The following is a 26,173-nucleotide window of genomic DNA, read 5'->3' as shown; positions in this document are numbered from 1 at the left end:
ACCGTCAAAGCACCATCCCAACAGAATTTGAACAGAATGTGTATGGGGACAGCTGGCTGGTTGGTGAGTGACATGGGTGTCAGGCATGACTGTCGGCCCCCATGATGCAGACATCACGAGGGGCACATGCACGGCTAACATCCTCCTGTCTTTTCCCTTCCAGTGACTCTTCATATGCACTTGGACCCCATCTCATGACTCCATTCCAGAATCCCCAAACCCCAGGAGAGGAAAACTACAATGCTGCACACATACGTACCTGTGGAGTGGTGGAACGCACATTTGGCATCCTGAAGTCCCGTTTCCGATGCCTGGATAAGTCTGGGGGGACCCTGTTGTATTCCCCAAACTTTGTGTGCCAGATCATTGGGGCATGTTGCATTCTGCACAAATTCGCCGAGAGAAAGGGCCTGGAGATTGACCTATGTGATGACCTGACCCCCGAACGAGACAATCCCCCCCTAACCGAGGATACCCCGTCTGCTGAGGGAGCAGCAGTCAGGAGATGTCTCGTGGAACGCATCTTTACACGTTAAACACACACATTCATCATGGCACAAGAAGAATGCACGCATGCACACCACTGTGATCCCTTGCACACACCCCACATCCACATCACATTGGATTAGCCCAAGTGCACCGCACGGGACTTGGGAGCAGCAACGCCCCAATTATGTTGCTGGACATTCATACACCATTCACACGGCCGAGGGTGACACCCCTTTGCCGGCAGGAGTGTCACCCCCCCACATTCACACACCTGTCACACTAATCTGCACGCTTCACGTGTGCATTATTAACAAAATAAAATAAATAAACACTCTTCACCAGAGCAAAATAAAATAAATAAACACTCTTCACCAGAGCAAAAAAAAAAAAAAATTAATTTCCCTGGCTGCTGCCACGCCCACGGTCACGGCTCCGCAACTGCCTGGTTGACGGTGGGGGGAGGGGGCATCAGGTGGAGGAGCATCCACCATGGCTGGAGGCCTGCCCTCTAATGCCACGCCTCAGAAGGATGTTGGTCTTGGTCTGCACTTCCACAATGGCAGCTGTGTGGCCCTGGACGGCCTCACTCAGGGTCTGCACCTCTGCCACAAGGGTAGCCGTGGTGGTCTGGAGATCCCCCAAGCAGGATATGATTGCTGTGGTATTGCCTGCCACATCCTGCAGACCATCCGTGATGTGTCCCCTGTCGCCAAGGCTGTCGGACACTCTACGCATGTCCTGGGCCATCTCACCCATAAGGTGGTTCTGCGTGTCCTGGGCAGTGGTCAGGGTCACTGGCAGGAATTCCGGTACCCCCCTGGTTTTCCTGGTTGCCTTCCTGGGCCCATGAGAGGTTTCAGGCCTGGCATAGGGGGAGGGATTTGAGGGAGTGGGTGGGTTGGGTATGGAGCCAGAGGGACTTGAGGGAGTGGGGGGGGTGGGGATGGAGCCAGGGGGACTGGAGGATTGGAGGCTTGACTGCCGGGAAGGACCAGCTGAGTTGGACGACTCCTCCTGGTATACTGACACCTCCTCACCCAAATGCTCAGCATCCTCTTGAATGACCTCCTCACTGGAGGTCTGGCCACCACTCCCCTCCACCAATGCATCTTGGCTTCCCTGGGGGTCAGGGGCATCATCATCAGAGAAAGAGGGTGTGGGACGGGCAGAGGCACCAGATGGCCCAGCTCCCTCCTGGACATCTGCGGATGACACAAAACATTCACATGTTGGTGGACCCACACACTTGTCACATATTCCCTTCCACCCCCTCACATGCTACACACCAGATAGTAGAAAAAACACACTTACCTGTCCTCAAGGGCGGCTCAACTGAGTCGTAGCCCGGCATTCCCTCCACTTGCACCCTGGTAAGGCAGCGGGCAACAGCCTCCTCCTCAGGTGTCAGACAGACCCTAGAGGGTGGTCCCCCACCAGTGCCCCTGGCATGGCTCGCCATAAGAGCCATTTTCACCTTAACCCTCCAGCGAAGATCATTTATCTTCTTGGCAATATGCTTGGGCCTCCTCGCCTCATTGCCCACGGCATTGACCTGGTCCGTGATCCTCTGAAGGATCTCGTCCATTCTGCCCCTGCTGGTATTCTTGCTACGGGCCCCATGTAGGCGATCATAGTACCTCTCCATGGCAGCAAGTATTATGCCTTTCTCCTCTGGAGAGAATTTTTTTTTCGGGTCCCAGAACGCTGGGCAGACATGTCTCCAATCAGTGCAAAAGTATAGCCACCAATCCACCAAACCAAACCAAACAGGTGTACTTTTGCACTCGACGGGCGCATGTCTGGGCGTATTTATGCCCTGGGCGTAAACTGTGGGCCGGCGTAACTCAGAAATAACGCCAGGCGTAGTTGTGAGCATGCGCAGAGGGGCACGGGACATGCCATCACATGATGGCGCATGCGCCGTCCGTTCGGCCCTTCAATTGCATGGGGTCATGGTTCATTTAATTGGATCACGCCCACTTCCTTTCTACTTTGAATTACGCGACTTATGCCGACGAATTTACGCCGCGCCGGTGCAAAAATGAACGATTCTGATTAGAGAATACGGAGCTTGACTCTCTAAGTTACGTCGGCGTAACGCGTCTGAGATGCGCTATGCCGGCATAAAAATAGGCTGATCTATGAGAATCTGGGCCATAATGACTAGATGAAAATACTGCTTATATTTCTGTTTCAATATTTTTATTGGAGTTTCAGAAGTCGTAACAAGCCGTGGTTTACCTGCACAGGGACAACATTGAACAGATATGTAAGGAAGTAGCGTGTGAATGCGTAATGAATAACATTACGATAAACTGTAATCAGGGCCATAGAGGACCGGGTTGAAAATTAGGCATTTGTCATAGACTATATTAATCAGTACCCTTGAGTACAGCAGTCTACATTGCTATTCTTCATATCAGAAAGCAAGAGGAGAAGAAGGAAACAGGGAAAAAAGAGAATAAGTAAGAGAGACAAAATGGAGGAAAAGAGGAGCCCCAAGAGAGGGCAATACTGCTCATATTTTAAACTAAGCGTACAATATATACATATAGTATCTAACAAAAGTTAGTACACCTCTTACATTTTTGTAAATATTTATATTATATCTTTTCAACACTAAAGAAATTACCTGTTGCTACAATGTAAAGTAGTGAGTGTACAGCTTATATAACAGTATATATTTGCTGTCCCCTCAAAATAACTTAACACACATCCTTTAATGTCTAAACTGCTGGCAACAAACGTGAGTACACCATTATTTTCCAGCACTGCCTTAACCCTCTTGGGCATGGAGTTTACCAGAGCTTCACAGGTTACCACTGGAGTCCTCTTCTACTCCTCCATGATGACATCACGGAGTTGGTGGATGTTAGAGACCTTGTGCTTCTCCACCTTCCATTTTAGGATGCCCCACAGATACTCAACAGGGTTTAGGTCTGGAGACATGCTTTAACAGTCCATCAAATTTAGTCTGCTTGTCTTCAGTAAACTGTTTGCGGGCTTTCTTGTGCATCATCTTTAGAAGAGGCTTCCTTCTAGGACGACAGCCACGCAGACCAATTTGGTGCAGTGTGCGGCGTATGATCTGAGCACTGACAGGCTGACCCCTCACCCCTTCAACCTATGATGCTGAGCATGTGCACTCAACTTCTTTGGTCAACCATGGTGAGGCCTGTTCTGAGTGGATCTTGCCTTTTTAAACCACTGTATGTTCTTGGCCCCCATGCTGCAGCTTAGTTTCAGGGTTTTGGCTATCTTCTTATCGCCTAGGCCATCTTTATGTAGAACGACAAATATTTTTTTTCAGATCCTCAGAGAGTTCTCTGTCAAGAGGTGCCATCTTGAACTTTCATTGACCAGTATGAGAGAGTGAGAGCGATAACACCAAATTTAACATACCTGCTTCCCATTCACACATGAGAACGAATCACATGACACCGGGGAGGGAAAATGGCTAATTGGGCCCAATTTGGACATTTTCCCAGCGGTTTAGACATTAATGGCTGTGTGTTGAGTTATTTTGAGAGGACAGCAAATGTACACTGTTATACAAGCTGTACACTCACTAATTTACATTTTAGCAAAGTGTAATTTCTTCAGTGTTGTCGAATAAAAAGATATAATAAAATAAATATGTGAGGGGTGTACTCACTTTTGTGAGATTCTGTATATATATATATATATATATATATATATATATATATATATATATATATATATATATAAAAATATATATGAGGCTCGACTGCAAGCAACAGATTAGGAGAAGACCATTATGATGGGGTGATTATTTTAATCACTTGATGGGACTAATATACATGCGTATCCTTATAAAGTTGCATTTCTGTTAATTGATATGCACCTACAACAATTATTTTTTATAATTTAATTCACAGCCAAAAAACATTTAAACAAGAGCTAACCATTTCTCAGTTACTCTTAAAGAGTACTAAGAAAAACACACCAAGAAAAACTAAATTAGGTCTAAATGTTATTTTATTTGTGTTGGAGGCAAAAAAGCATTAAAAAAAGGTATACAAACTATAATGGGAAATTAAACAGGAGGAGAAAAGAAACAAAAGGAATAGACTAATAAACAGAAGAAGATAAAATAACCTTTCTGTCATATTTTTGCAGGACATATAAATTATTTTGATTTATTAATTAGAAACACTTAGGAATGCATTTTCCAAGCCATGCTGATCCAAACCCAGAATAAAGTCACTGCCAAAATAAATGTCATAGGCTTCCTTAATTTAACACATGGGATCAGATGAATGAAAATCCAATTCCCCTTCCACTTCTCAAAAAAGAGAGTCTTACTGCTAGGAAACAAAGAAATGATTTTCTCCTGGAAGTGAATCAGAAGACACACCATCATTCGGTAGCCAGAATATAATTCAAGTGAGCTCGGTATAAAAAGAAAAAAAAATCCAAATCTATCATATAAACATTTTTTTTTTAGGGAAAACTACATTTCTTACTCGAGCTTGCAAATCAGAGCGTACTAGGTCTCTTGATGCTCACAGCTGGGAAATAGGCAGATCCAATGAAAGTGGACTTGGTGATGACCTATGCACACAAGTACAAACAGGAACTGGACAATTAGAAATCTCTTCATTCCTCCAAAAGGTAGGATTGCATCTGCTTTATACAACAGTAATATAATCGCCAGAATGTTATTAACACTGTATTCAGCACTGCTTCAGTTTTTCCTTTACTTTAAGTCAGACAGAGCAGCTCAAGTATGCGTGAGGTGGCAATATGCACAGAAGCCTGAAAAGGTTCAATTGAATCCTAGAAAAGAAACAAATCTTAACTCAGCCAAACAACTATAATCTCAAAAGCATGCATGGAAAGCAATATAGTACACCTGGTTAGAATGTAATCCGGCTTTATTGTTATGATTAGCTTTCCTATACGTACAGTTAAATTGATTTTGAGAAAGGATGACTTGGCAAGCCAACTGTTTCAGCGAAAAGTAAAATAATCCATGAAACGTGTTTGCTTACTTACTAAATGTTCTCCTGAACCGAGGCCCAAAAAACATTAAAACTACTTTTGTGAGGATTATACACAAGCTGACAATCAGAACAAAAGAGTTTTATCATGAACCTGCTGTTATGAAACAAGTGACACATCTGGATGCTGGAAACAAGTGGTTTAGTCTAGGCAAAGAAGACTAGAATTAATAAAATATTTTTTACCATTATACAAGTATTGCGTGTGTTATCAATTAGCTGCCTTGGAGCTTCACAAACAAGAGACCATTTAAAAGACATTTAAAGCATGTTTAATGTTTTAGGATTTAAAGATAGAGTTTTATCTTTATGTGCCAAAAAAACGATTTATTCGTACAACATTTTATTTAAATTAATTACTGGTATATCTGTACATGGAGGCAGCCATATATGCTCATTACATATGCAGTGTATGCTTCCTGCCTAATAGCAGTCTAGGACGATTGCATTTAACGGCACTTCTTATGTTTGCCAATCAATCTTCTCAGACTGACCGAAAACAAATAGTTTTCTATTTATATGTCAACAGCAGACATTTTGAATACACTGCTTCATATATACAGGTGGTCATTATTGTGAAAATGTATTCATATGTACTGTAAGGAAATACAATTATAAAAAACCTAGTATGCACTGGGGTTGATTTACTAAAGGTGAATAGGCTGTTCACTTTGCAAAGTGCAGTTACACTCTGCAAGTGCAGTTACTCCAGAGCTCAGTAAATGAGCTAAAGTTTCACTTTACAAGGAACACCCAATCACATGCAAAGAAAATAAAAAAACAGCATTTTTACTTGTACATGGTTGGATGATAGAAGTCAGCAGAGCTTCTGCTCATTTACTATGTGTAACTGCACTTCTTAGCAAAGTGTACAGTCTATTTGCCTTTAGTAACTCAACCCCATCATGTAGCTCTTTGTCTCAAATGTAAAATGGTGAGACTGGAGATCATTCAGTGCCCATCCCTGAGGAAATTTAGGTAAAAGGATTTAGGGTGGCACAGATTTTAAAAGGCAAAAACACACACATTATTATAAAAATGAGCATTAGGGATGAGCCGAACAATCCCCCCCCCCCCATTCGGCTCGCACCAGAACCTTCGAACGGACCAAACTTTTCGAACGTTCAAATTCAAAAGTGCTAATTCTAAAGCCTAATATGCAAGTTATTGTTGTAAAACGTCTTTGAGAACCTGGGTCTTGCCCCAGGGAACATGTATCAATGGAAAAAAAGTTTTAAAAACTGTAGTTTTTTTCAGGACTCCTGAAAAAAACTACAGAGCACACGGCCAGTACACACCAAGTAGCTTTAGGTGCAAACTACAGAGCACACGGCCAGTACACACCAAGTAGCTTTAAGTGCAAACTACAGAGCACACGGCCAGTACACACCAAGTAGCTTTAGATGCAAACTACAGAGGACACAGGCAATAAACCACGTAAGAATACTGCAGCTAGCACAATCACCTGCCTGCCAGTAAATTAGGAAGAACTGATCTAGCTAAACTATGCAGTGTATAAATATATGTACAACACCTGGGATGTATATATATCCTCTACACACTGTAACATTAACTGACTAGCCTGCCTGCCTGACTGCTCTATCTACCTGCAAAAAATGACACTCTCTCTGTCCTCTCTTAACCACCGCAACACACTACACAAGGCTGACCTGCAGGCGGCCTTTTATAGTGTGGGGTGTGTACTAAACCCCCTGAGCCATAATTGACCAAAGCCACCCTGGCTTTGGCCAATTATGGCTCTCCGTTTTTTGCAAGCTGTGATTGGCCAAGCATGCGGGTCATAGTGCATGCTTGGCCAATCATCAGCCAGCGATGCCGCAGTGAATTATGGTCGGTGAAACGTAACTCCAATTTGGCACGAACAACTCGTTTTGTTCGTATTTCGACAAATGATCGAACATACGATGTTCGAGTCGAACATGATTTCGACTCGAATACGAAGCTCATCCCTAATGAGCATGTATTTAGGTAAAAACACATAGAAAACAACAGGCTCATAATTAAGATATGAACAATAACCAAGGGCCCAAGCAGAGCCAGTGGCCATATGATGTAAGTCAGAACCCATTAATATAGCATAAGCTGGGGAATTGATTATTGTCCAGATAGTGTATTTCTAATGTCCAACACATTTTGAGACTAAAGCCCCATACACACTACAATTTTTCTTGCAGATTTTTCTCTTCAGGTTTACCAAAACAATGTAGTGCAAGGGCCTGCCCGATTGCATACGAATTGAAACTCTTAATATTTGACCTCATATTAGATGGTTTTGGTAAACCTGAAGAGAAAAACCTGCAAGAAAACTGATAGTGTGTATGGGGCTTAAAGCTCTTCTTCAGGGCCAGTCCTGGAACAACACTCAGGAGTATTGTAATGGTTCACATGTGGGGATAAAGCCTGTGAGAAATTTTTAAAAACACATATTGTGTGATACGCATGTGCTCATTTAAGCCAACAGCAAGGAAGGGCTGACAGGTAGGGCCAGGCGATGCCAACAGAGACCCATGGGAGCTGTTGCCATTTCTATAAGAGACTGATTCGGCTGCATGGCTGCACAACTGGTGAGCAGTGTCAAAATTATGTGTGTGTTTTTGCCCTTTAACATCCCTGTCACCCTACAGTTTTTATGTGTAGTGAGTGAGTGAGTGAGTGAGAAACTTGTAAAGCGCAACAAACATGCGAACTAAATCGCCTCTGGGCGTTGTATCCATTTCATGGGTAAGGAACCCCTTGACCTCAGAAGAGATGGGTTTTAATCTTTCTCCTGAAGGCCAAGTGATCCGACTCCAGTCGGATGGTGGTTGGTAGTGCATTCCACAGGCGAGGTCCCTGAAATGCAAATCTTCGATCTCCCTTGGACTTGTATCTAGCTTTGGGTATCTGTAGTAGGTTTTGATTGGTGGATCGCAGAATGCGATTGGGGTTATGGGCTTTTATTTTTTCACATAGATATTGGGGGGCGCTGCCTTGAATACACTTATGTATTAGGCAGAGTGCCTTGAAAGTGATTCTGTCTTTTACTGGCAACCAATGAAGGGATCTCAGTGAAGATGAGATTGATTCCCATGTTTTTTTACCGGTCACTAGTCGAGCGGCCGTATTTTGAACGACTTGTAGACGAGTGATTTGGTATTTGGGGAGTCCTAGATAGAGGGAATTTGCGTAGTCAAGTCTGGAATTGATGATTGTTCCCACCACGACTGCAATGTCCTCTTTCGGGATAAAGGGGGTGAGTCTGCGTAGTAGGCGCAGCAGATGGTGAGATCTGCTGACTACTGACCCTATTTGTGCATCCATTGTCATGTAGGTGTCGAAAATGACTCCGAGACTTTTGACTTTGGTGCTAGGGGAGATGGTTTTGCCCAGAATGGGTGGGGGAATCCATGTTGACGCGGGGTGACTTTTTCAGTTAGAGTGAAACAGGAGAAGTTCTGTTTTGGAACCGTTGAGTTTAAGATAACTGGATGTCGTCCAGTTATCTATTAGAGAGAGGGATTTCTCTAGTCCAAGAGAATGATCCTTTTTGTTGCAGATGCGGAAATACAGTTGTGTGTCGTCTGCATAGGAGTGGTAAAGTAACTTCTGGTTACTGATGATTTCAAAGAGAGGGCGAAGATAGATATTAAACAATACGGGCGACAAGGGAGATCCCTGAGGGAATCCGCATGATACGTTTTTCAGAAGTGAAAGACCCCAGTTTCACTGTTTGTGATCGGTTTTCCAAGAAGGAGGCGAACCAGGGTAAAACACCTTCAGCGACTCCGGCTACTTCAGCTAGCCTAGCCAGTGTAGTTAGTGGTCTACAGTGTCAAAAGCCACACTTAGGTCCAGCAGTATCAGGAGACAAGATTCTCCTTCGTCTGCGGCCTCTAGAGCATCATCCCATATTTTGGGATATATTTGTAGGTCTTTAAAGAGAACACTAAACTGTTTGTATTAGTCCCTGCCAAAGAGAAGCTGTCTCACAATTGTGCAGTCATATTTGTAAGCTAGGTTTAGACAGAACCTAACCAAAAGTTTGTTATAGGTAACTGTTGGGCCATCACACTGCCCAATTGACCAAATTCATGAAAACTGTACATGAAAATCTTGTAATTGTAAACTTATATAAGAATACATTACCGGTCCAAAGTCTGACAATAATGGTCAATAACTAACCCTTTAAAATCATGTTGGTACTACATGTAGAACACCTAAACAATATTAAAATATAAGTGAAGGCAAACCTTCAGTGGTAAGGGGATAGAACCACTATCAGGTTTCCATCGATGTCTGTATCCCCATTAGGGAGATTTATTCTCTAAAGCTGGCCAAACACTTGTAGATTTTCATTTGTACAAACATTCATAGGAAAATTCACAAATTCTCAGTACATTTGACAGCCTAACAAATGTTGTTTAAAACTTCAAACTTTCATTGTTTTTAACGTTTAATTTTGGAATGAATGGACTTTATCAAACAAAAACCACATACAGGGTTAAAAAATTAATTTGTTTAAGAAAAACTTTCCATTCCACGTCTCCCAATTTTCACATCACTGCGGCTGAAATCGAATGTCGATTTGACACCACTATAGATTAGATAGTGAACAAACATTTTTAAAACTAAACATTTCTTTTTTTTTTTTTTACTTCAATACTTTTTTTTATTTTTTCCATTCAAATACAAAAAGTTGCATATCCATATTTTACAATACAAACATTTCTAATTACATTTTACTAGTGTACAGCCAGCTTAACTGTCCTAATCAGCAATGTCACTCGAAAAAAGTTTAGATCCAAAATTTTGATTTGCGACTAGAAGAGGAAGAGAAGGAAAATCTTCCAATGGGTTTACTTGTTCCTGTGACAACTGTCTAACGGGATTTCTCCCATATTGCAATGATATCCTCTCACTTCCTGTTGAGTCTACAGGACAAGAAGTAAAGGGACATTTCCTTAATAAGACCCAGATGGCAAATAAAAGACACCTGACAGCAGTTTTAACCCTTCTCTTACTTTATCCAAAATTAAAAAGAACATTTTGGCTTCATACATACATATATGATCAAACAGATTAAACACTCTGCTGTAGGTAAATAGATCACATACAAAACATAAAGAACTTATAAAATGACCAGCATATGGATAAGACCTGATGTATAAATATATGTTCTGACTTTTAGGGCAGGCTTGAATGTTATTGGTGACTGAGAGGAAATAGTTCCAGTTCTTAATAAGGAAGCAATGATACAGAAGGTCTCTGATGTCAGTTCACTATAGTACCAATGACATCTGCATCTCCTTGCCTACTGCTTCTTCTATAGAGTAATATGAATACAAAAGAAAGGGAGGATGTCAATATCAAGTTATGAACTTTGGAAGCAGAACCTCTGTTCAGATTTTTTTTTTATCATTTTACAGCAACAATCAGACTGATCTGAAACACTTAAACTTAGCCAGCAGACTGTTTTGCATTTTTTACTTTCTGAACAACTCCCAGTAAGTCATGCTTCGACAATTTATTTCCAGGATCCAGAAAGCAGATCAGATGTACAAGACTGTTTTCCATTTTTACCAGGATAGCTTAGACATTTAAAAAATGTCTTTTGGTTTCCTGTAAAGATTTTCCTGTAGAGCACATATTTTCTACCGGGAAGGTAATGCCAGTCATTTTAGTGCACTTAATTTTTCTAGCAATAATGACATATAACTGAAATATGCCATGCAGAAAAAGCAACTACTGTGAATTTAAATACCGTACATGTTTTTTTTTTAAGTTCCAGTGTTCTTGCTTTGTACCCGAGAGGAAAGCAAGTTGTGTCCAAGAATATGTTTTCTTTATTTTTTTTATCATACTGGCCCCAAATTCTGTAGAAATATTTTTTCCAAAGCATTAGGAAAGAATGTTACACCATTCATGTCTGCTGTTGTGTGCCAGGTAAGTATTGTATTAGTATCAAGCTGATTTTGTCAAAGGATGTTATTTGTTACAAAGAAGATCTGAACTTTTATTATTAAATTTCACACAAATAAGTTTTAATTGAAATGTTACAGCAGTCCAGTTAAATTTGAAAAATTAGGTATATGGCTACATTTAGATCACTGGACAGCAGCAGATAGTTTGCTGTGCTCAGATGAGAATAAATGCTATGCCTGGATGCAGCAACACTCCATGTTATGACTGCATACTAACTGGATGATTAGCAGTGTTCAGTTTGTGGGTGGCTAAAATGCCAAAGGAACGCTGATCATGGTAGGTCAGAGGCTCTAGTTGCAAGAGCTGGTAAATGCGAACAGTGGCAGCACCTTCCATAGATTTGTACAGAGTACAATCTGACAGCCTCTGAAAGCATGAGGTGTTCACATACAGTGTACACAAGAAGTGTTTACAACCGCCAGCTGTCCCTGGCCGCTGCTATGTGGCGATTTGAATGTAGCTATAGAATACAGACCAGGAACACAGCAATCTACACTATATTGTCAATAGTATTGGAACACCTGCCTTTACACACACATTCATTTTAATGGTATCCCAGTCTTAGTCCGTAAAGTTCAGTATTGAGTTGGCCCACCCTTTGCAGCTATAACAGCTTCAACTCTTCTGGGAATGCTGTCCACAAGGTTTAGGAGTGTGTCTATGGGAATGTTTGACCGTTCTTCCAGAAGTGCATTTGTGAGGTCAGGCACTGATGTTGGACAAGAATATCTGGCTTGCAGTCTCTGCTCTAATTCATCCCAAAGGTGTTCTATCAGGTTGAGGTCAGGACTTTTTGCAGGCCAGTCAAGTTCCTCCACGCCAAACTCGCTCATCAATGTCTTGCTTTGTGCACTGGTCCAATTCATTTGGTGGAAGGGGGATTATGGTGTGGGGTTTTTTCAGGGGTTGGGACTGACCTCTTAGTTTCAGTGAAGGGAGCTCTTAAGGCCTCGTACACACGATCGGTTAACCAGAGGACAACGGTCTGATGGACCGTTTTCATCAGTCAAAACCGATCGTGTGTGGGCCCCATAGGTTATTTAACCATCGGTTAAAAAAAAGCAAATTTGCTTTAAATTTAACCAATGGATTCCTAACCGATAGGTCAAAACCGATGGTTAGTAGGCACAACCATCGGTTAAAAATCCATGCAAGCTCAGAATCAAGTCGACGCATGCTTGGAAGCATTGAACTTTGTTTTTTTCTGCACGTCGTTGTGTGTTACGTCACCACGTTCTGACACGATCGTTTTTTTAACAGATGGTGTGTAGGCGCGATGGACCATCAGTCAACCGATGACAATGGTCCTTCAGACCGTTGTCATCGGATGGACTGATCGTGTGTACGAGGCTTTAGGCGTCAACATAACAAGACATTTTGGACAATTTTATGCTACCAACTTTGTGGGACCATTTTGGGGATGGCCCCTTCCTGTTCCAACAGGACTGCGCACCATTGTACAAAGCAAAGCCCATAAAGACATGGATGAGTGAGTTTGGGGTGGAGGAACTTGACTAGCCTGTAGAGAGTCTTGACCGCAACCCAATAGAACACCGGATGAATTAGAGTGGAGACTGCGAGCCAGACCTTACAAATGAGCTTCTGGAAGAATGGTTAAACACTCACAAAGACACGCTCCTAAACCTTGTGGACAGCCTTCCCAGAAGAGTTGAAGCTGTTATAGGTGCAAAGGGTGGGCCAACTTAATATTGAACCCTACAGACTAAGACTGGGATACCATTAAAGTTTATGTACATGTAAAGGCAGGTGTCCCAATACTTTTGACAATATAGTGTATGTAGTTCTTTAGTTTTCATAAAAGGTGTGTGTTACCAGTTTATGCTATCAATTATTTATCTATTTCACTGAGCCTACAGACTCACTTTAAAACAATATGTTAGCTTCCAATGTATTTATTAAAAGTATTCTCAACTCTTGCCATACTGGGAATAGATATTTAAAAAAAAATATGGAAATGTTACAAATACAGTTATAAGTGCTAATTTTCCACTTGTGTCTATATTGTAGACAGACTTAGGCCTCGTACACACGACCGAGAAACTCGACGGGCGAAACACATCGTTTTGCTCGTCGAGTTCCTTGTGAAGCCGTCGAGAAACTCGACAAGCCAATTTTCTCCATTCCCATCAAGGAAATAGAGAACATGCTTTATTTTTGGCTCGTCGAGTTTCTCGACAGTTTCCTCGACGAAAATGTACACACGCTCGGTTTCCTCGGCAAAAAAATATCTCCCAGCAAGTTTCTTGCTGGTTTTTGCCGAGAAACTCGGTCGTGTGTACGAGGCCTGAGCCTTAATGATTTTCAAATATTTTCCATTTTACTTTGTAACTGAAACTGTCAGAATTACCTTCATGTAGCTTTTGCCTCTAAGCAATCATATATAAGATAGAACGAAACTATAACATTTATTATGTATTTTCCTTGGATTATCAAAATGAAACACAGATGGCACTCCATTGGCTGCTTCTCTCCTCAGATGGGGCATTACAGTGCAGAACCCAGAAATATTGTACACAATGTTTCTGTATTCATTCACCTGTGGGGAGATCAGAAAACATCCGTCAGTTGATCTCCTTCCATTCCACCCATAAACACCCACCATGCCAGAATTGGGCCCACCAACATTCCACAGGGCCTGTTCACTGGCCATACCATATCTGCCCACTAGCCATCCCACAAAGGCCCATCCCATGTCCCCCTCCTTCTACATTCAATGTTCTCCATCCAGTCTCATCTCCCCCATCTCATGTCCTCATCCATCCTATGTCGTCTTCCTCCACAGGAGGGGGCAGTGGGACAGGTGGGGAACAGAGGGACAGGAGGGGGGCAGTCGGACAGGTGGGGAGCAGTGGAGCATGGGGACAGGAGAGGACTGGGGCAGAGGGACAGGTGGAGGGCAGCAGTATAGGAGGGCGTAGCGTGACAATAGAGGGGCAGCGGGACAGGTGGGGGGCAGTGTGAGAGGAGGGGAAAGTGCTACAGAAGGGGCGCAGCAGGACAGGTGGTGGGTGGCATGACGGGGGGCAGGGGGACGGTTTCTCACTTGTCCAGCAGTTTCTCCTGTAGATGGTGTCAATGGAAAGGATATGGTGCCAGGAGGGGTAGCTGATTCTGTGTCCTTTCTCCACCAGCATCTCTGGCAGCAGCCGCAACAAAGAATGGGTGGGCCTGACCTCCTCCTCTCCTTCCTTCTCCTCTATGGGGCCCTCTGCTGGCACCAACTGGACTCATCCAGGCTGCACAGCCCAGTGCACTCTGCCGTTCCTGACTGGAGCCTGCGGGCAATCACTGTTCCCTACACACACGTGGGATCCACCCACCACTCCAACCTCCTCTGCATCCTGGCAGCAGGTCCACGCAGTTTTAGATATTTCTACAAGGCTTTACATTTACAGGCTATACTAAGCCTTCTCTTCACTTCACCAGTTGTCACTTGATCAATATGTGCAGAGTTACCCTTTACTGGTTAATCAGTGGTTTTATATGTTGCTGTGTTTGACAGGGGCCATTGTGTTGGCTTTCCAATTATTAACCCCTTTGGGCCTAAGGGTAAAACAAATCTTAATGCTTAGGCACATTTTTGAATTTTTGAAATGTGTTAGTAAAACTGTACATATCAGCACAACTACTTTGTGCATCCAGGTGGATTATACCTTGTTTTTTTCAGGATAAATTTGGTGGTAAATAGTAATGGATAACTCCTGAATTTTATTTTATTATCAAAGGTAAACTGGCCAAAAATAGTAAAAAAATATATATATTATTTTAAATGTAGCTGTATATTTCTTGCTACTACCATAACCTTCCACCAAAGAACAACACAAAATAAATGATCTTGCTCCTGATGATCACATCAATACCACATACAGTATGTATGTTAGTTGTTGTTTGTACCTGTAGTACAGGCCAGAAACTATAGTGCACATTTTTCTATTTTATCCTACCTACACTGACACTAACTGACGCTGATATTAATTAAAACAGGCTAGGGGGCGTGTCCAAGATGGCGACGTGAGCGGTCGCATCCTCCGTGAGCTCCGCCGGCTTCTCGCTACTTACCCGCTTCCAAGCCCTGCAGCCGCCTGATCACCCGCTCGCTACCAGCTGGATGAGGCGGGGGACCCCCCGGGCGCAGTCCGGAAAAGGCAAGAGGCTCAAATTCCCTCCGCAGCCGGAGATATCACCGCCCGCTTCTCCGGCCTTCCACGTGGAGCCGCGCGCCACGCGCTCTTCCCGCATGGCGGCCCAGCCGCCTATGGACGCCTCGGATCCTCGGCCGTCCTGGCTCCCGGAGGTGATGGCGGCTATAGCCACATGCCAGTCCACCCTGACGACGAAAATCGAGGAGGTACAGATGGACGTAGGCCTTATCCGGCAGGATATGGACAAGCTCCGATCCAGGGTCACGGAGACGGAACAGCGCATCGGGCTGCTGGAGGATGACTCTATGGAGCAATCGGCGTCTCTCCGCACCCTCCATACTAAAGTTAAGGCCTTGGAATCCAGGGCGGAGGACGCCGAGAATAGGAACCGGAGAAATAATCTCCGCATCATCGGCCTCCCGGAGGGGGTCGAGGGCAAGGATCCGACGGCCTACGTGGAGGACCTGCTGCGCTCCGTCCTTCCGGACGCGCGCTTCTCCCCCCATTACACCGCAGAGAGAGCGCATCGGGTCCCCCTAAGCAGGGACCCCCGGGAGCCCCCCCGAGGACATTCATACTGCGGCTGCTTAACTTTAGGGACAGGGACGAAGTCCTCCGCGCGGCCAGGCAGCAGGGGGAGATCCGCTTCGAGAACACCAGGCTGATGATATTCCCCGACTACTCCGTCGAAACCCAGAGGCAGCGCAAGTCCTTCGACCAGGTCAAGGGAGCGATGAGGGCCCGGAACATCAAGTATAGTGTCCTCTTCCCGGCCAGACTCCGAGTGCAGGATGGTGAGTCCCTCCGTTTTTTCAACACCCCGAGGGAGGCCTCTGCCTGGCTTGACACCCTACCTCCGCATGGCTGATGAGGCACCCGTGAGTATTTGCCTTCTCCCTGGATTTGTACTTTGTTCCTCTCGGATGGGATTCCCGGCCCGGTTCCTGGTGCCCGGCGTCCCCCCCATGGTTCCCTTTGCCCCCTCCTTGGAGGTCCCCTGTCTGGTGCCCCTCTGACCCTGTCTTTCCCTCCCCGTGTTTCTCGGGGTGAATGACTTCCGTTCCCCAGCCTCACCCTCTATTGACACTGCCCTGGATTCTCTGTTGGGGACCCCTGTACCTGTGGGCTTATTGGGGGGTGGGGATGTTCATCCTTGGGGGATTGCTGGGTGGTTATCCCACCGAGAGACGTTTTTTTCCTTTTTTTTTTTTCTTTCCCTTTTTTTAGTTTTTTCTTTGTAACGTAAAGATTTGTGCCCCTGATTACCTCAGGAGACTGCTCTGGAAAAGCCTTCTCATTTGCAGCGTGATTGTGCCCTTCACCTCGGGGGGGGGGGGGGAGTTTCTTTTTTTCTTTTTCCCCCCCTTTCTGTTTTTGTTTCCCGCTCCTTTTATTTGGGGGGAGGGCTGCAATGGCTGGAATTCACCATCCTGGCACTGGGACATGGAGGAGGTCTTTTTGCTCCTTGAACTACTACCCTTCATGTTCTCCTGCCCATTCGCCTGATAACCCTTCTTCGAGAGGCCGGGAGTGGAGGGGCGTCGTGCTCAAGTGGACACCCCCTGGATTGACTGGTGGGCTTAGCCTCGCCGCTTGCACATTTGCCCCCCTTTTTGCAGCCAGCGTGCTGAGTTGGGTTTGGGGAGTGGAAGCTCTTCCTAGTTTTGGGGGAATGAGCGGGGTGGGGGGGGGGATTGTTGCCCTTCACGGGCTGATGTTATTATGGGTATTCGCCCCTTTTATTTCATCATTTTGTTTTTGGTTTTTGTTTTATTTAATGTTCAGATGTTTTATTGACTATATATGGTACAGCTTAAAGTTTAAATTTAGAGTGATTGACTCGTCTCGGGTCCTGGCGGCAGATTCCATGGAGCCCCCCTTCTTTGGTCCGCCAAATTTCCCTCCCGCTGATTACAATGACGGCGCTTAACATTATGTCATGGAACACCAGGGGCCTTAATTCTCCGGTTAAGAGGTCACTGGTGTTCCAATTCATTAGATCTCATGCCCCTCACATTTGCATTCTTCAGGAGACCCACCTTGTGGGCAGTAGAACCTTGGCTCTTAAAAAGCCGTGGGTGGCCAGCCACTATCACTCCACATACTCCACCTTTGCTAGGGGAGTGAGTGTCCTGGTTAATAAATCCCTACCCTTCAAGCTCCTCGACCTGGCGCTGGACCCAGACGGCAGGTATGTGGTCATCAATGCTAGAATCCATTCCCAGACTTGGTCCATTGTCGGTCTCTACCTGCCCCCCCCCAGCCTCCCTTGTACTGTTGAACAAGATAACTGCCATCCTTGCTGACTTTGCCTCAGACCACATGATTTTGTTGGGAGATTTCAATATGGCCCCTGAACCGGGCGTGGACAGGATGGCTGGTGTGGGTCCCTCATCCCCGGGACTACTCTCCTGGGCCGAGGCCTATGGCTTGACTGACGTCTGGAGGTGGAAACACCCTCAGGAGCGGGCCTACACCTGTCACTCTGCCTCGCACGCTTCCTTCTCCCGCATAGATTTGGCCTTCGCTGGTCAGTCAGTCCTGTCTAGGGTCAAGGAGGTCAGGATACTTCCCCGGGGAATCTCGGACCATGCCCCCCTGTTGGTGTGCTTGGGTGATGCGGGGAACCCTGCCAGGCTATGGAGACTCTCAAGATTTTGGATCTCGAATCTCAATTTACAGGGGTCCTTGACGGTTTCTGGGCCACTAACCCGGCCTCGGCCTCCTTGAATGTGGTCTGGGACGCCTTTAAGGCTTTTGCCAGGGGTCAGTATCAGACCATCATAGCGCGGGTTAGGAGGGAGAGGCGCTCTGCGCTGGTTGCGGCTGAAGATGCCGCTGCGGCGCAGGAGGCGCTTTACGTCCGCTCCCGGGAACCCCAACACTACGTTAGGCTCCAATCCCTGACAACGGAAGTTATGTCCCTTCGTACCTCCCTGACTCAAAAGAAACTGTTAGCCCAATCCCAACGTATATTTGAGCAGGGTGAGAGATCGGGTAGGCTCCTGGCCTGGCTCTCTAGGGAGCGCTCGGGGGGCATGTCTGTCCCCCAGATCGCTGGTTCGGATGGGGGTCTCCTATACACCTCGGAGGAAATTAACCACACCTTTGCTACGTACTATCGTCGCCTCTACGAATCGCAGGTGACCTATGCGGATGACGAGTTGACCCTTTACCTTGACGAAGTCGATGTCCCTGTCCTGACCAACAAATACAGAGACTCCCTGGACAGACCTATCTCCCTGGACGAAATCCTTACGGCGCTTAAGACTATGCAGCCGGGTAAGACTCCTGGGCCTGACGGTCTCCCTGTTGAACTTTATAAACAATATCCTGACGTACTAGCTCCTAGGCTGCGGGAGATGCTGGTGGCGGCTGAACTTTTGGGTTCCCTCCCCGACTCCATGGGCGATGCAGTGATTGTCGTTATCCCGAAACCGGGTAAGGATCCCTCCCTGTGCCCCTCCTACAGGCCCATTTCATTATTAAATGTTGATGCCAAGCTGCTGGCTAAGGTCCTTGCTATTCGGTTGAACACGGTTATCACGGCCCTGGTCCACCCCGATCAAACGGGTTTCATGCCGGGCAGGGGTACTGACATCAATTTGAGGAGACTCTTTTCCCATATAGCCAGGGCGGATGACAGGGGTCAGACACTGGTGGCCTCCCTCGACGCCGAGAAGGCTTTCGACTCGGTCGAGTGGAGGTACCTGTGGGCAGTTCTCGCCAAATTTGGCTTTGGTCCTAGATTCATCTCCTGGGTTCAGCTCCTTTATAAGGCTCCCCGGGCCAGAGTCTGTACCAACGCTTGCCTCTCGGACCCTTTCCCGTTGGAGCGGGGCACGAGGCAGGGCTGCCCCCTCTCTCCGGGGCTCTTTGCACTCGCCATAGAGCCCTTGGCGGCCCTCATTAGGGCAGATGAGGGCATACGGGGAATACGGGTTGGTCCTCTCCATGAAAAAATCTCCCTATATGCGGATGACGCCCTGTTATACTTGGCTGACTCGGCTGACTCCCTAGGTAAAGCCTTGGTCCAGTTTGACCGCTTTGCCGGCTTCTCCGGAGTCCGTATAAACTGGGACAAGTCGGAGCTTTTCTCCCTCCACCCCTCCCCTATTGACTCTAACGCCCGGTCGCAGCTTAGGTGGGTTCAGGAAATGAAGTACCTGGGGATAAAGATTACGGTGGAGTTGGGGGACTTTGTGACGCGTAACCTTCAGCCTCTGATGAAACAGGTCACTGCCAACTTCGCGGCGTGGCGCTCACTCCCTTTGACACCGGTGGGCAGAATTAACCTCCTTAAGATGGTGCTTCTGCCCAAATTTTTGTATTACTTTAGGAACACCCCGGTCCATCTTTGCAGAGCCTTCTTCAAAAAACTTGAGAGTCAGGTGGGGACATTTGTCTGGGCGGGTAGGGCTCCTAGGATAGCTAAAAAAACTCTGTATTTGCCCCTTTCGGGTGGTGGCTTATCGCTCCCGAACTTCCAACTGTACTATTGGGCGGCTGTCCTGGTCACCGTTCGGTGGTGGTTTGCCCAACCCAAACAGAATCCGGCGGTTACGTTGGAGGCCGCCATTCTGGGCTCATATGCCGCCCTGAGCAACCTTGCATTCAGGGGTTGTCGTGCGGCCCTCTCGGTAACGGTCCCGATGAAAACAACGCTTAGGGCCTGGAGGGAGGCTAGGGCAATCTACGCGAGGCCCTCGCATATCTCCCCGCATCTACCTCTCTGGGGCAACCCCCTGCTACCCCACCTGTACTCCCTTCCTGACCCTTCGGTTTGGGCCAGCAAGGGGATCACTACTCTGAAACATATCGTATCCAACGGCGCTCTTATGACCTTTCGGGAGTTGAGGGACAAATATTCCATCCCTGCACATTGGACATTCAGATACTGCCAACTTAGACATGCGTACACTGCCCAATTTCCGGACACGCTGACGCTCCAATCGGACTCGATCGAGAGACTCTTGACCTCGCGGACCATGGGGCGACCCCTCTCCACCCTTTACCTCTACTTGACAGTTGCATATGACTCCGGGTCGACTCGCTCTTTCGAAAGGTGGAAGGCTGATATACCTGACCTGGATGATGAAAAGTGGGAGGAATGTGTTTCCACGTTCATCCCGTCACTTATAGCAGCTAGGGACAGGTTCATACAAATTAAGTTCCTTCATCAGGCTTATTATACTCCCCAGAGGTTGGCCCGCATCTACCCCCAGAGGGACCCTCTTTGTCCGCGATGCAGGGCTCAGGAGGGCTCGTTTTGGCACATGGTGTGGGCATGCCCCGAGATTCAGATTTACTGGGGCCGGGTGGCGGGGATCCTGGGTTCGGTGTCTCAGCTGCAGGTCCCGATTGACCCCTTGGTTCTCCTTTTGAGCCACCTGGAGGAGACGCAGGGTGACAGGTACTCTAAATTGTTTCTTACCTTCTCCCTCTTCTATGCCAGGAGGGAAATCCTTCTTAAATGGAAGGCAGCTGACCCGCCTACGGTGGAGTCTTGGACCCAGTCTATCAACAACGTTCTACCACTTTACAGGATCACTTATGAAAGTAGACAGTGCCCAGCAAAGTTTGACAAGGTGTGGTCTGGATGGATTGATGCCAGGGGTTAAGGTTGGGTTTTGGTCCAAATAATATGCTGTACCTGAATACTTGGTGATGTTTTATGTGATCAGTGACATGTGATTTTCACCCGCTCTGCTTTGCACTCTCCCCCCCCTGCCCCTTCCCCCCCCCCCTCCGAGGGGTGCCTGTTTTTATCCTATTCCCACTTCTTTTCCCTCAGGTGGCCCTTGGGGGGGCGGGGGCTGAGTATGAATCCTGGTATGAATATATGTCTTCTCCCTTGGGGTTCGGGGGAGGGTTGGCTGGGTGCGGGATATGATGTTTCTCCCCCTGATATGGTATTGCACTTAGTAATTTTATCCTGCTCTAAGTTCCTGAGGCGGCCCTGTAACTTTTCTTTTGTATTTGACTGTACCTATATTTATCTGTGACAATGTAAACCTGCTTTGTTTTCTCAATAAAACATCTCTGTTAAAAAAAAAATTAAAACAGGCTATCCCCCTGATCAGGTGACCCGGAATTGGGAGTTTGGAATCGGATCCCAAAGGGAGATACGCCAATATAAGCCCCCCCCCCCCCCGGTAAAAGGCCCAGTTAAGTGGGGCCACATATTTGAGCAGGCTTAGCGCCAAGGGGTTAATGTCTTTAGAGGATTTACTTAAAGTAGTTCTAAAGGCTCAATGTTTTTTTACCTCAATGCATTCTATGCCTTATGGGTGCAGCTCCCCCCTCAGCCCCCTCTTATACCTACCTGAGCCCCATCTCGATCCAGCGATGTGCATGAGAACAACGCCTCTCCTAGGTCTCTCTCTCCTTATTGACCCACACAGGAGTGGGAGCCATTGGCTCTTGCCGCTGTCAATCAAAGCCAGTGAGCCAATGAGTAGAGAGAAGGGTTGGGACCGAGCCGTGCTCCATGTGTGAATGGACACACAAAGTGTGGCTCGGGAGCAAGCCTGCTCAAGTGCCAACATTGCAAGAGGCTTGCTATTGGGGACATTCGGCAGGGGGGAGGAGCTGGAGCTGCCCGCGGGGGACCCAAAAAGAAGAGGATGGGCCTGCTCTGTGTAAAACTATTGGGCAGAGCAGGTAACAACAGACATTTTGTTGAACAGTGTGTACACAAAGTCGGAGCAAGGATGAAGATATAGCAAGAATTAATTCTAATGATTTGTGTAGTGCTAGACATACACTATGTTACCAAATGTATTGGGACGCCTACCTTTACTAGGGATGAGCCGAACACCCTCCTTTTCGGTTCGCATCATAACCTGCGAACACACCAAAGGTTCGTGTGAACTTTAGAACCCCGTTAAAGTCTATGAGACTCGAACGTTTGAAATCTAAAGTGCTAATTTTAAAGGCTAATATGCAAGTTATTGTCCTATAAAGTGTTTGGGGACCTGGGTCCTGCCCCAGGGGACATGTATCAATGCAAAAAAAGTTTTAAAAACGTCAGTTTTTTCGGGAGCAGTGAATTTAATAATGCTTAAAGTGAAACAATAAAAGTGAAATATTCCTTTACATTTTGTACCTGGGGGTGTACAATAAGCATGTGAAATAGCGCATGTTTCCCGTACTTAGAACTGTCTCTGCACAAAGTGTAATTTCTGAAGGAAAAAAGGTCATCTAAAAAGCGGCTATAATGAATTGTAAGGCTCGCGGCAATTCAGAGAGAATTCATTCATAAAAAAAAAAAGCATGGGGGACGGGGTCACATGACGGGTGGCCCCGCCTCACCTATATAAGAAATGTCATAGCTTCAGCAGCGTCCTTTGCCAGGCTGTCTACAGTGGAGACAGGCGGCCGGCTATGCTGCGCTCTGGATCCCGGACGATCTTCTCATCGCTGGACCGGAGAGTAGAACACCCGTCACTGGATACTGACAACGTTGTAGCGGGGAGCTGGGACCGAGAGTGGATTACCACCGCTGTATTTTTATTTATTTTTTAATAAAGGACCTTTTTCCACGGTCTGTGTTTTTTTACAACTATTTATACTTCCTTTGTGAAATGGTAGGGGTACAATGTACCCCATTACCAATTCACATAGGGGGGGGCAGGATCTGGGGGTCCCCTTTCTTAAAGGGGTCTTCCAGATTCTGATAAGCCCCCCGCCCGCAGACCCCCACAACCACCAGGCAAGGGTTGTGGGGATGAGGCCCTTGTCCCCATCAACATGGGGACATCCTCCCCATGTTTAGGGCATGTGGCCTGGTATGGTTCTCTCGTCCCCCCTCTTTTCTGCGGCCGGCCAGGTTACATGCTCGGATAAGGGGTCTGGTGTGGATTTTTGGGGGAACTCCACACCATTTTTTTTTAAATTTGGGGTGGAGTTCTCCTTAAAATCCTCACCAGACCTGAAGGGTCTGGAATGGATATTTGGGGGGAACCCCACGTCATTTTTTTTTAATTGACGGTGGGGTTCCCCTTAATATCCATACCAAACCTGAAGGGCCTGGTAATTGAATTTGGGGGGACTCCATGCTTTTTTTTTTTTTATGAATGAATTCTCTCTGAATTGCCAGGAGCCGACAATTCATTATAGCCGCAAGTCCGGTTTTAAATGACTTTTTTTCCTTCAGAAATGACACTTTGTGCAGAGACAGTTCTAAGTACGGGAAACATGCGCTATTTCACATGCTTACTTTACACCCCCTAGGTACGGAATTTAAAGGAATATTTCACTTTTATTGTTTCACTTTAAGCATTATTAAATTCACTGCTCCCAAAAAAACGTTAGTTTTGAAAACTTTTTTTTGCATTGATACATGTCCCCTGGTGCAGGAGCCGGGTCCCCAAACACTTTTTAGGACAATAACTTGCATATTAGCCTTTAAAATAAGCACTTTAGATTTCTCCCATAGACTTTAACCGGGTGTTTTCCGCGGCTTTTAGAATTTGCCGCGAACACCCCAAATTGTTTGTCGAACAGGCGAACAGGCAATGTTCGAGTCAAACATGAGTTCGACTCAAACTCGAAGCTCATCCCAAACCTTTACACGCACATAAACTTTAATGGCATCCCAGTCTTAGTCCATAGTGTTCAATAATGAGTTGACCCACCCTTTGCAGCTATAACAGCTTCAACTCTTCTGGGATGGCTGTCCACAAGGTTTAGGTGTGTGTCTATGGGAATGTTTAACCATTCTTCCAGAATCGCATTTGTGAGGTTAGGCGCTGATGATGATGAGAAGGCCTGACGCACAGTCTCCGCACTAAAGCCCTGTACATAGGATCGGGAATCACGTCTGGAAAAAAAACGTTGGTTTTCCCGACGGGATTCCTGGCAGACTTGCCCTAAGAAGCTGTGTATACTCACGGCCACACAAAGACCTGCCGTTCTTTTGAATGGCAAGAACGCGGTGACGTCATCGACTACTATAACACACCAATACAAAACTGTAAAAGCAATACTCCTTCCCATAGAGTATGTAAATACTGAGTATTTGTAAAGAACTGGTACTCATATTTATGAATAAGAACAGATCATAGCAGTGCAGTGAATGAACCTTTTACAGATATTTCGTGACTTACAGTATGCAGTTTTATAATGGTTATCAGGGGGATGAATGTATAAACTTTGAAAAACACAAAGTTTTATCAAAGCCATACAGAGTTTATTTGTTTAAATGTAAAACTCAGTTTACATCAAGCATGTTTGTTAAAGCGGAGGTCTGACATTTTTTTTTAAGTCAGCAGCTACAAATACTGCAGCTGCAGACTTTTAAAATAAGGACACTTACCTGTTCAGGGCACCCGCGATGTTGGCACCCAAAGTCGAATTCTCCCTCGACTCTTAGGTGAAGGCGCCACCATCTTTGGTAAGGGAATCAGAAAGTTCCTGGTTCACTACTGCGCATGCGCGACTCGCGCTGTGGGTTCCCTCTGGTCCCTGCTGTCTCCGGGGACCTGTATGTCTCCCAAAAGACAGCGGGGGGAGGGAGTGGCGTAGGTACCCACGGGTGGCTCGGGTATCTATGCCCGGAAGTGGGAGCAAAATAGCTGTATTTCACAGGTATCTGCTTCCCCTGAAAGGTGTCAAATGTGACACTGGAGGGGGAGGGTTTCTGAAAAGCGGAATTTAAATTTTTCGGTGGAACTCTGCTTTAATATATAGATGGCTAATATTATGGGCACACCCGATCATTAATAGGGATGAGCATAGGCATACTAAGGGGGGTGAAGGTGCACACTCCCTGGGGGTGCTGCGGCCACTTGACTTTTTTTTTGTACAGCGCTACACCACTATCTATTTCACTGAAGCACTGTATTAAAGTTAATGAAGAAATGTCAGGCAACCACAGCACCCCCAGTGAGTTCTCAGAAGCTTCTTCAATGACAATGGAGTGACTGCTCATATGACAGAGCCGAGAGAGAGACATCTTGTCACACTTAGCTTACACTGCATGGTCTAGTAAGTGTTTTTTTTTTCTTTTGGGGGGGGGGGCGATATGGGATATCTATGCTATAGTTTGTACTGAGGGTTTTGTACTGGGGGGGAAATAAGGTGTTTTTACTACTGAGGGGTCTGTACTGGGGGAATGGGAGGTGCCTGTACCTGAGAGGAGGAGGGATGCCTGTACTAGAGGTTCTGTCCAGGGGGAAGATAAGGTGTGTCTACTACTGCAGGGTCTGTACTGGGGAAATGGGAGGTGCCTGTGCTGGACAGGAGGGGGGCTACCTGTACTGAGGGCTCTGTACTGGGAGAATGGGGGGTGCCTGTATTGGGGGGGTATACTGGGTCTATACTACTTAGGGTGACTGTCCATGCTGAGAGATCTGTACTGTGGATTGAAGGGTTGTGAGAAGTCTGTATTGGGGGGAAGAGGATTCTACTATTTAGGGCTCATTAACACATGGGGGTGGTAAAACTGGGTGGTTGCGTCATGCTTTTAACCCCCCCTCGTGGCCATGGCTGCAATAAATATACTGCCTGATA

General features: G+C 46.1%; 1 protein-coding gene across 1 annotated transcript in view; it reads left to right on the top strand.

Moving 5' to 3' along the window:
• Positions 1–4,825: 4,825 nt before the first annotated feature.
• Positions 4,826–26,173, top strand: part of COL10A1 (collagen type X alpha 1 chain) — a 133,225-nt gene continuing 111,877 nt past the window's right edge. The window contains exon 1 of the mRNA XM_040350268.1: positions 4,826–5,124. The gene's annotated coding sequence lies outside the window, so the exon portion shown is untranslated. The remainder of the gene's footprint in view (positions 5,125–26,173) is intronic.

This window comes from Rana temporaria, chromosome 4, assembly GCF_905171775.1.
Source record: "Rana temporaria chromosome 4, aRanTem1.1, whole genome shotgun sequence".
Taxonomy (NCBI): Eukaryota; Metazoa; Chordata; class Amphibia; order Anura; family Ranidae; genus Rana; species Rana temporaria.
This window is presented reverse-complemented; position numbering and strand designations above follow the sequence as displayed.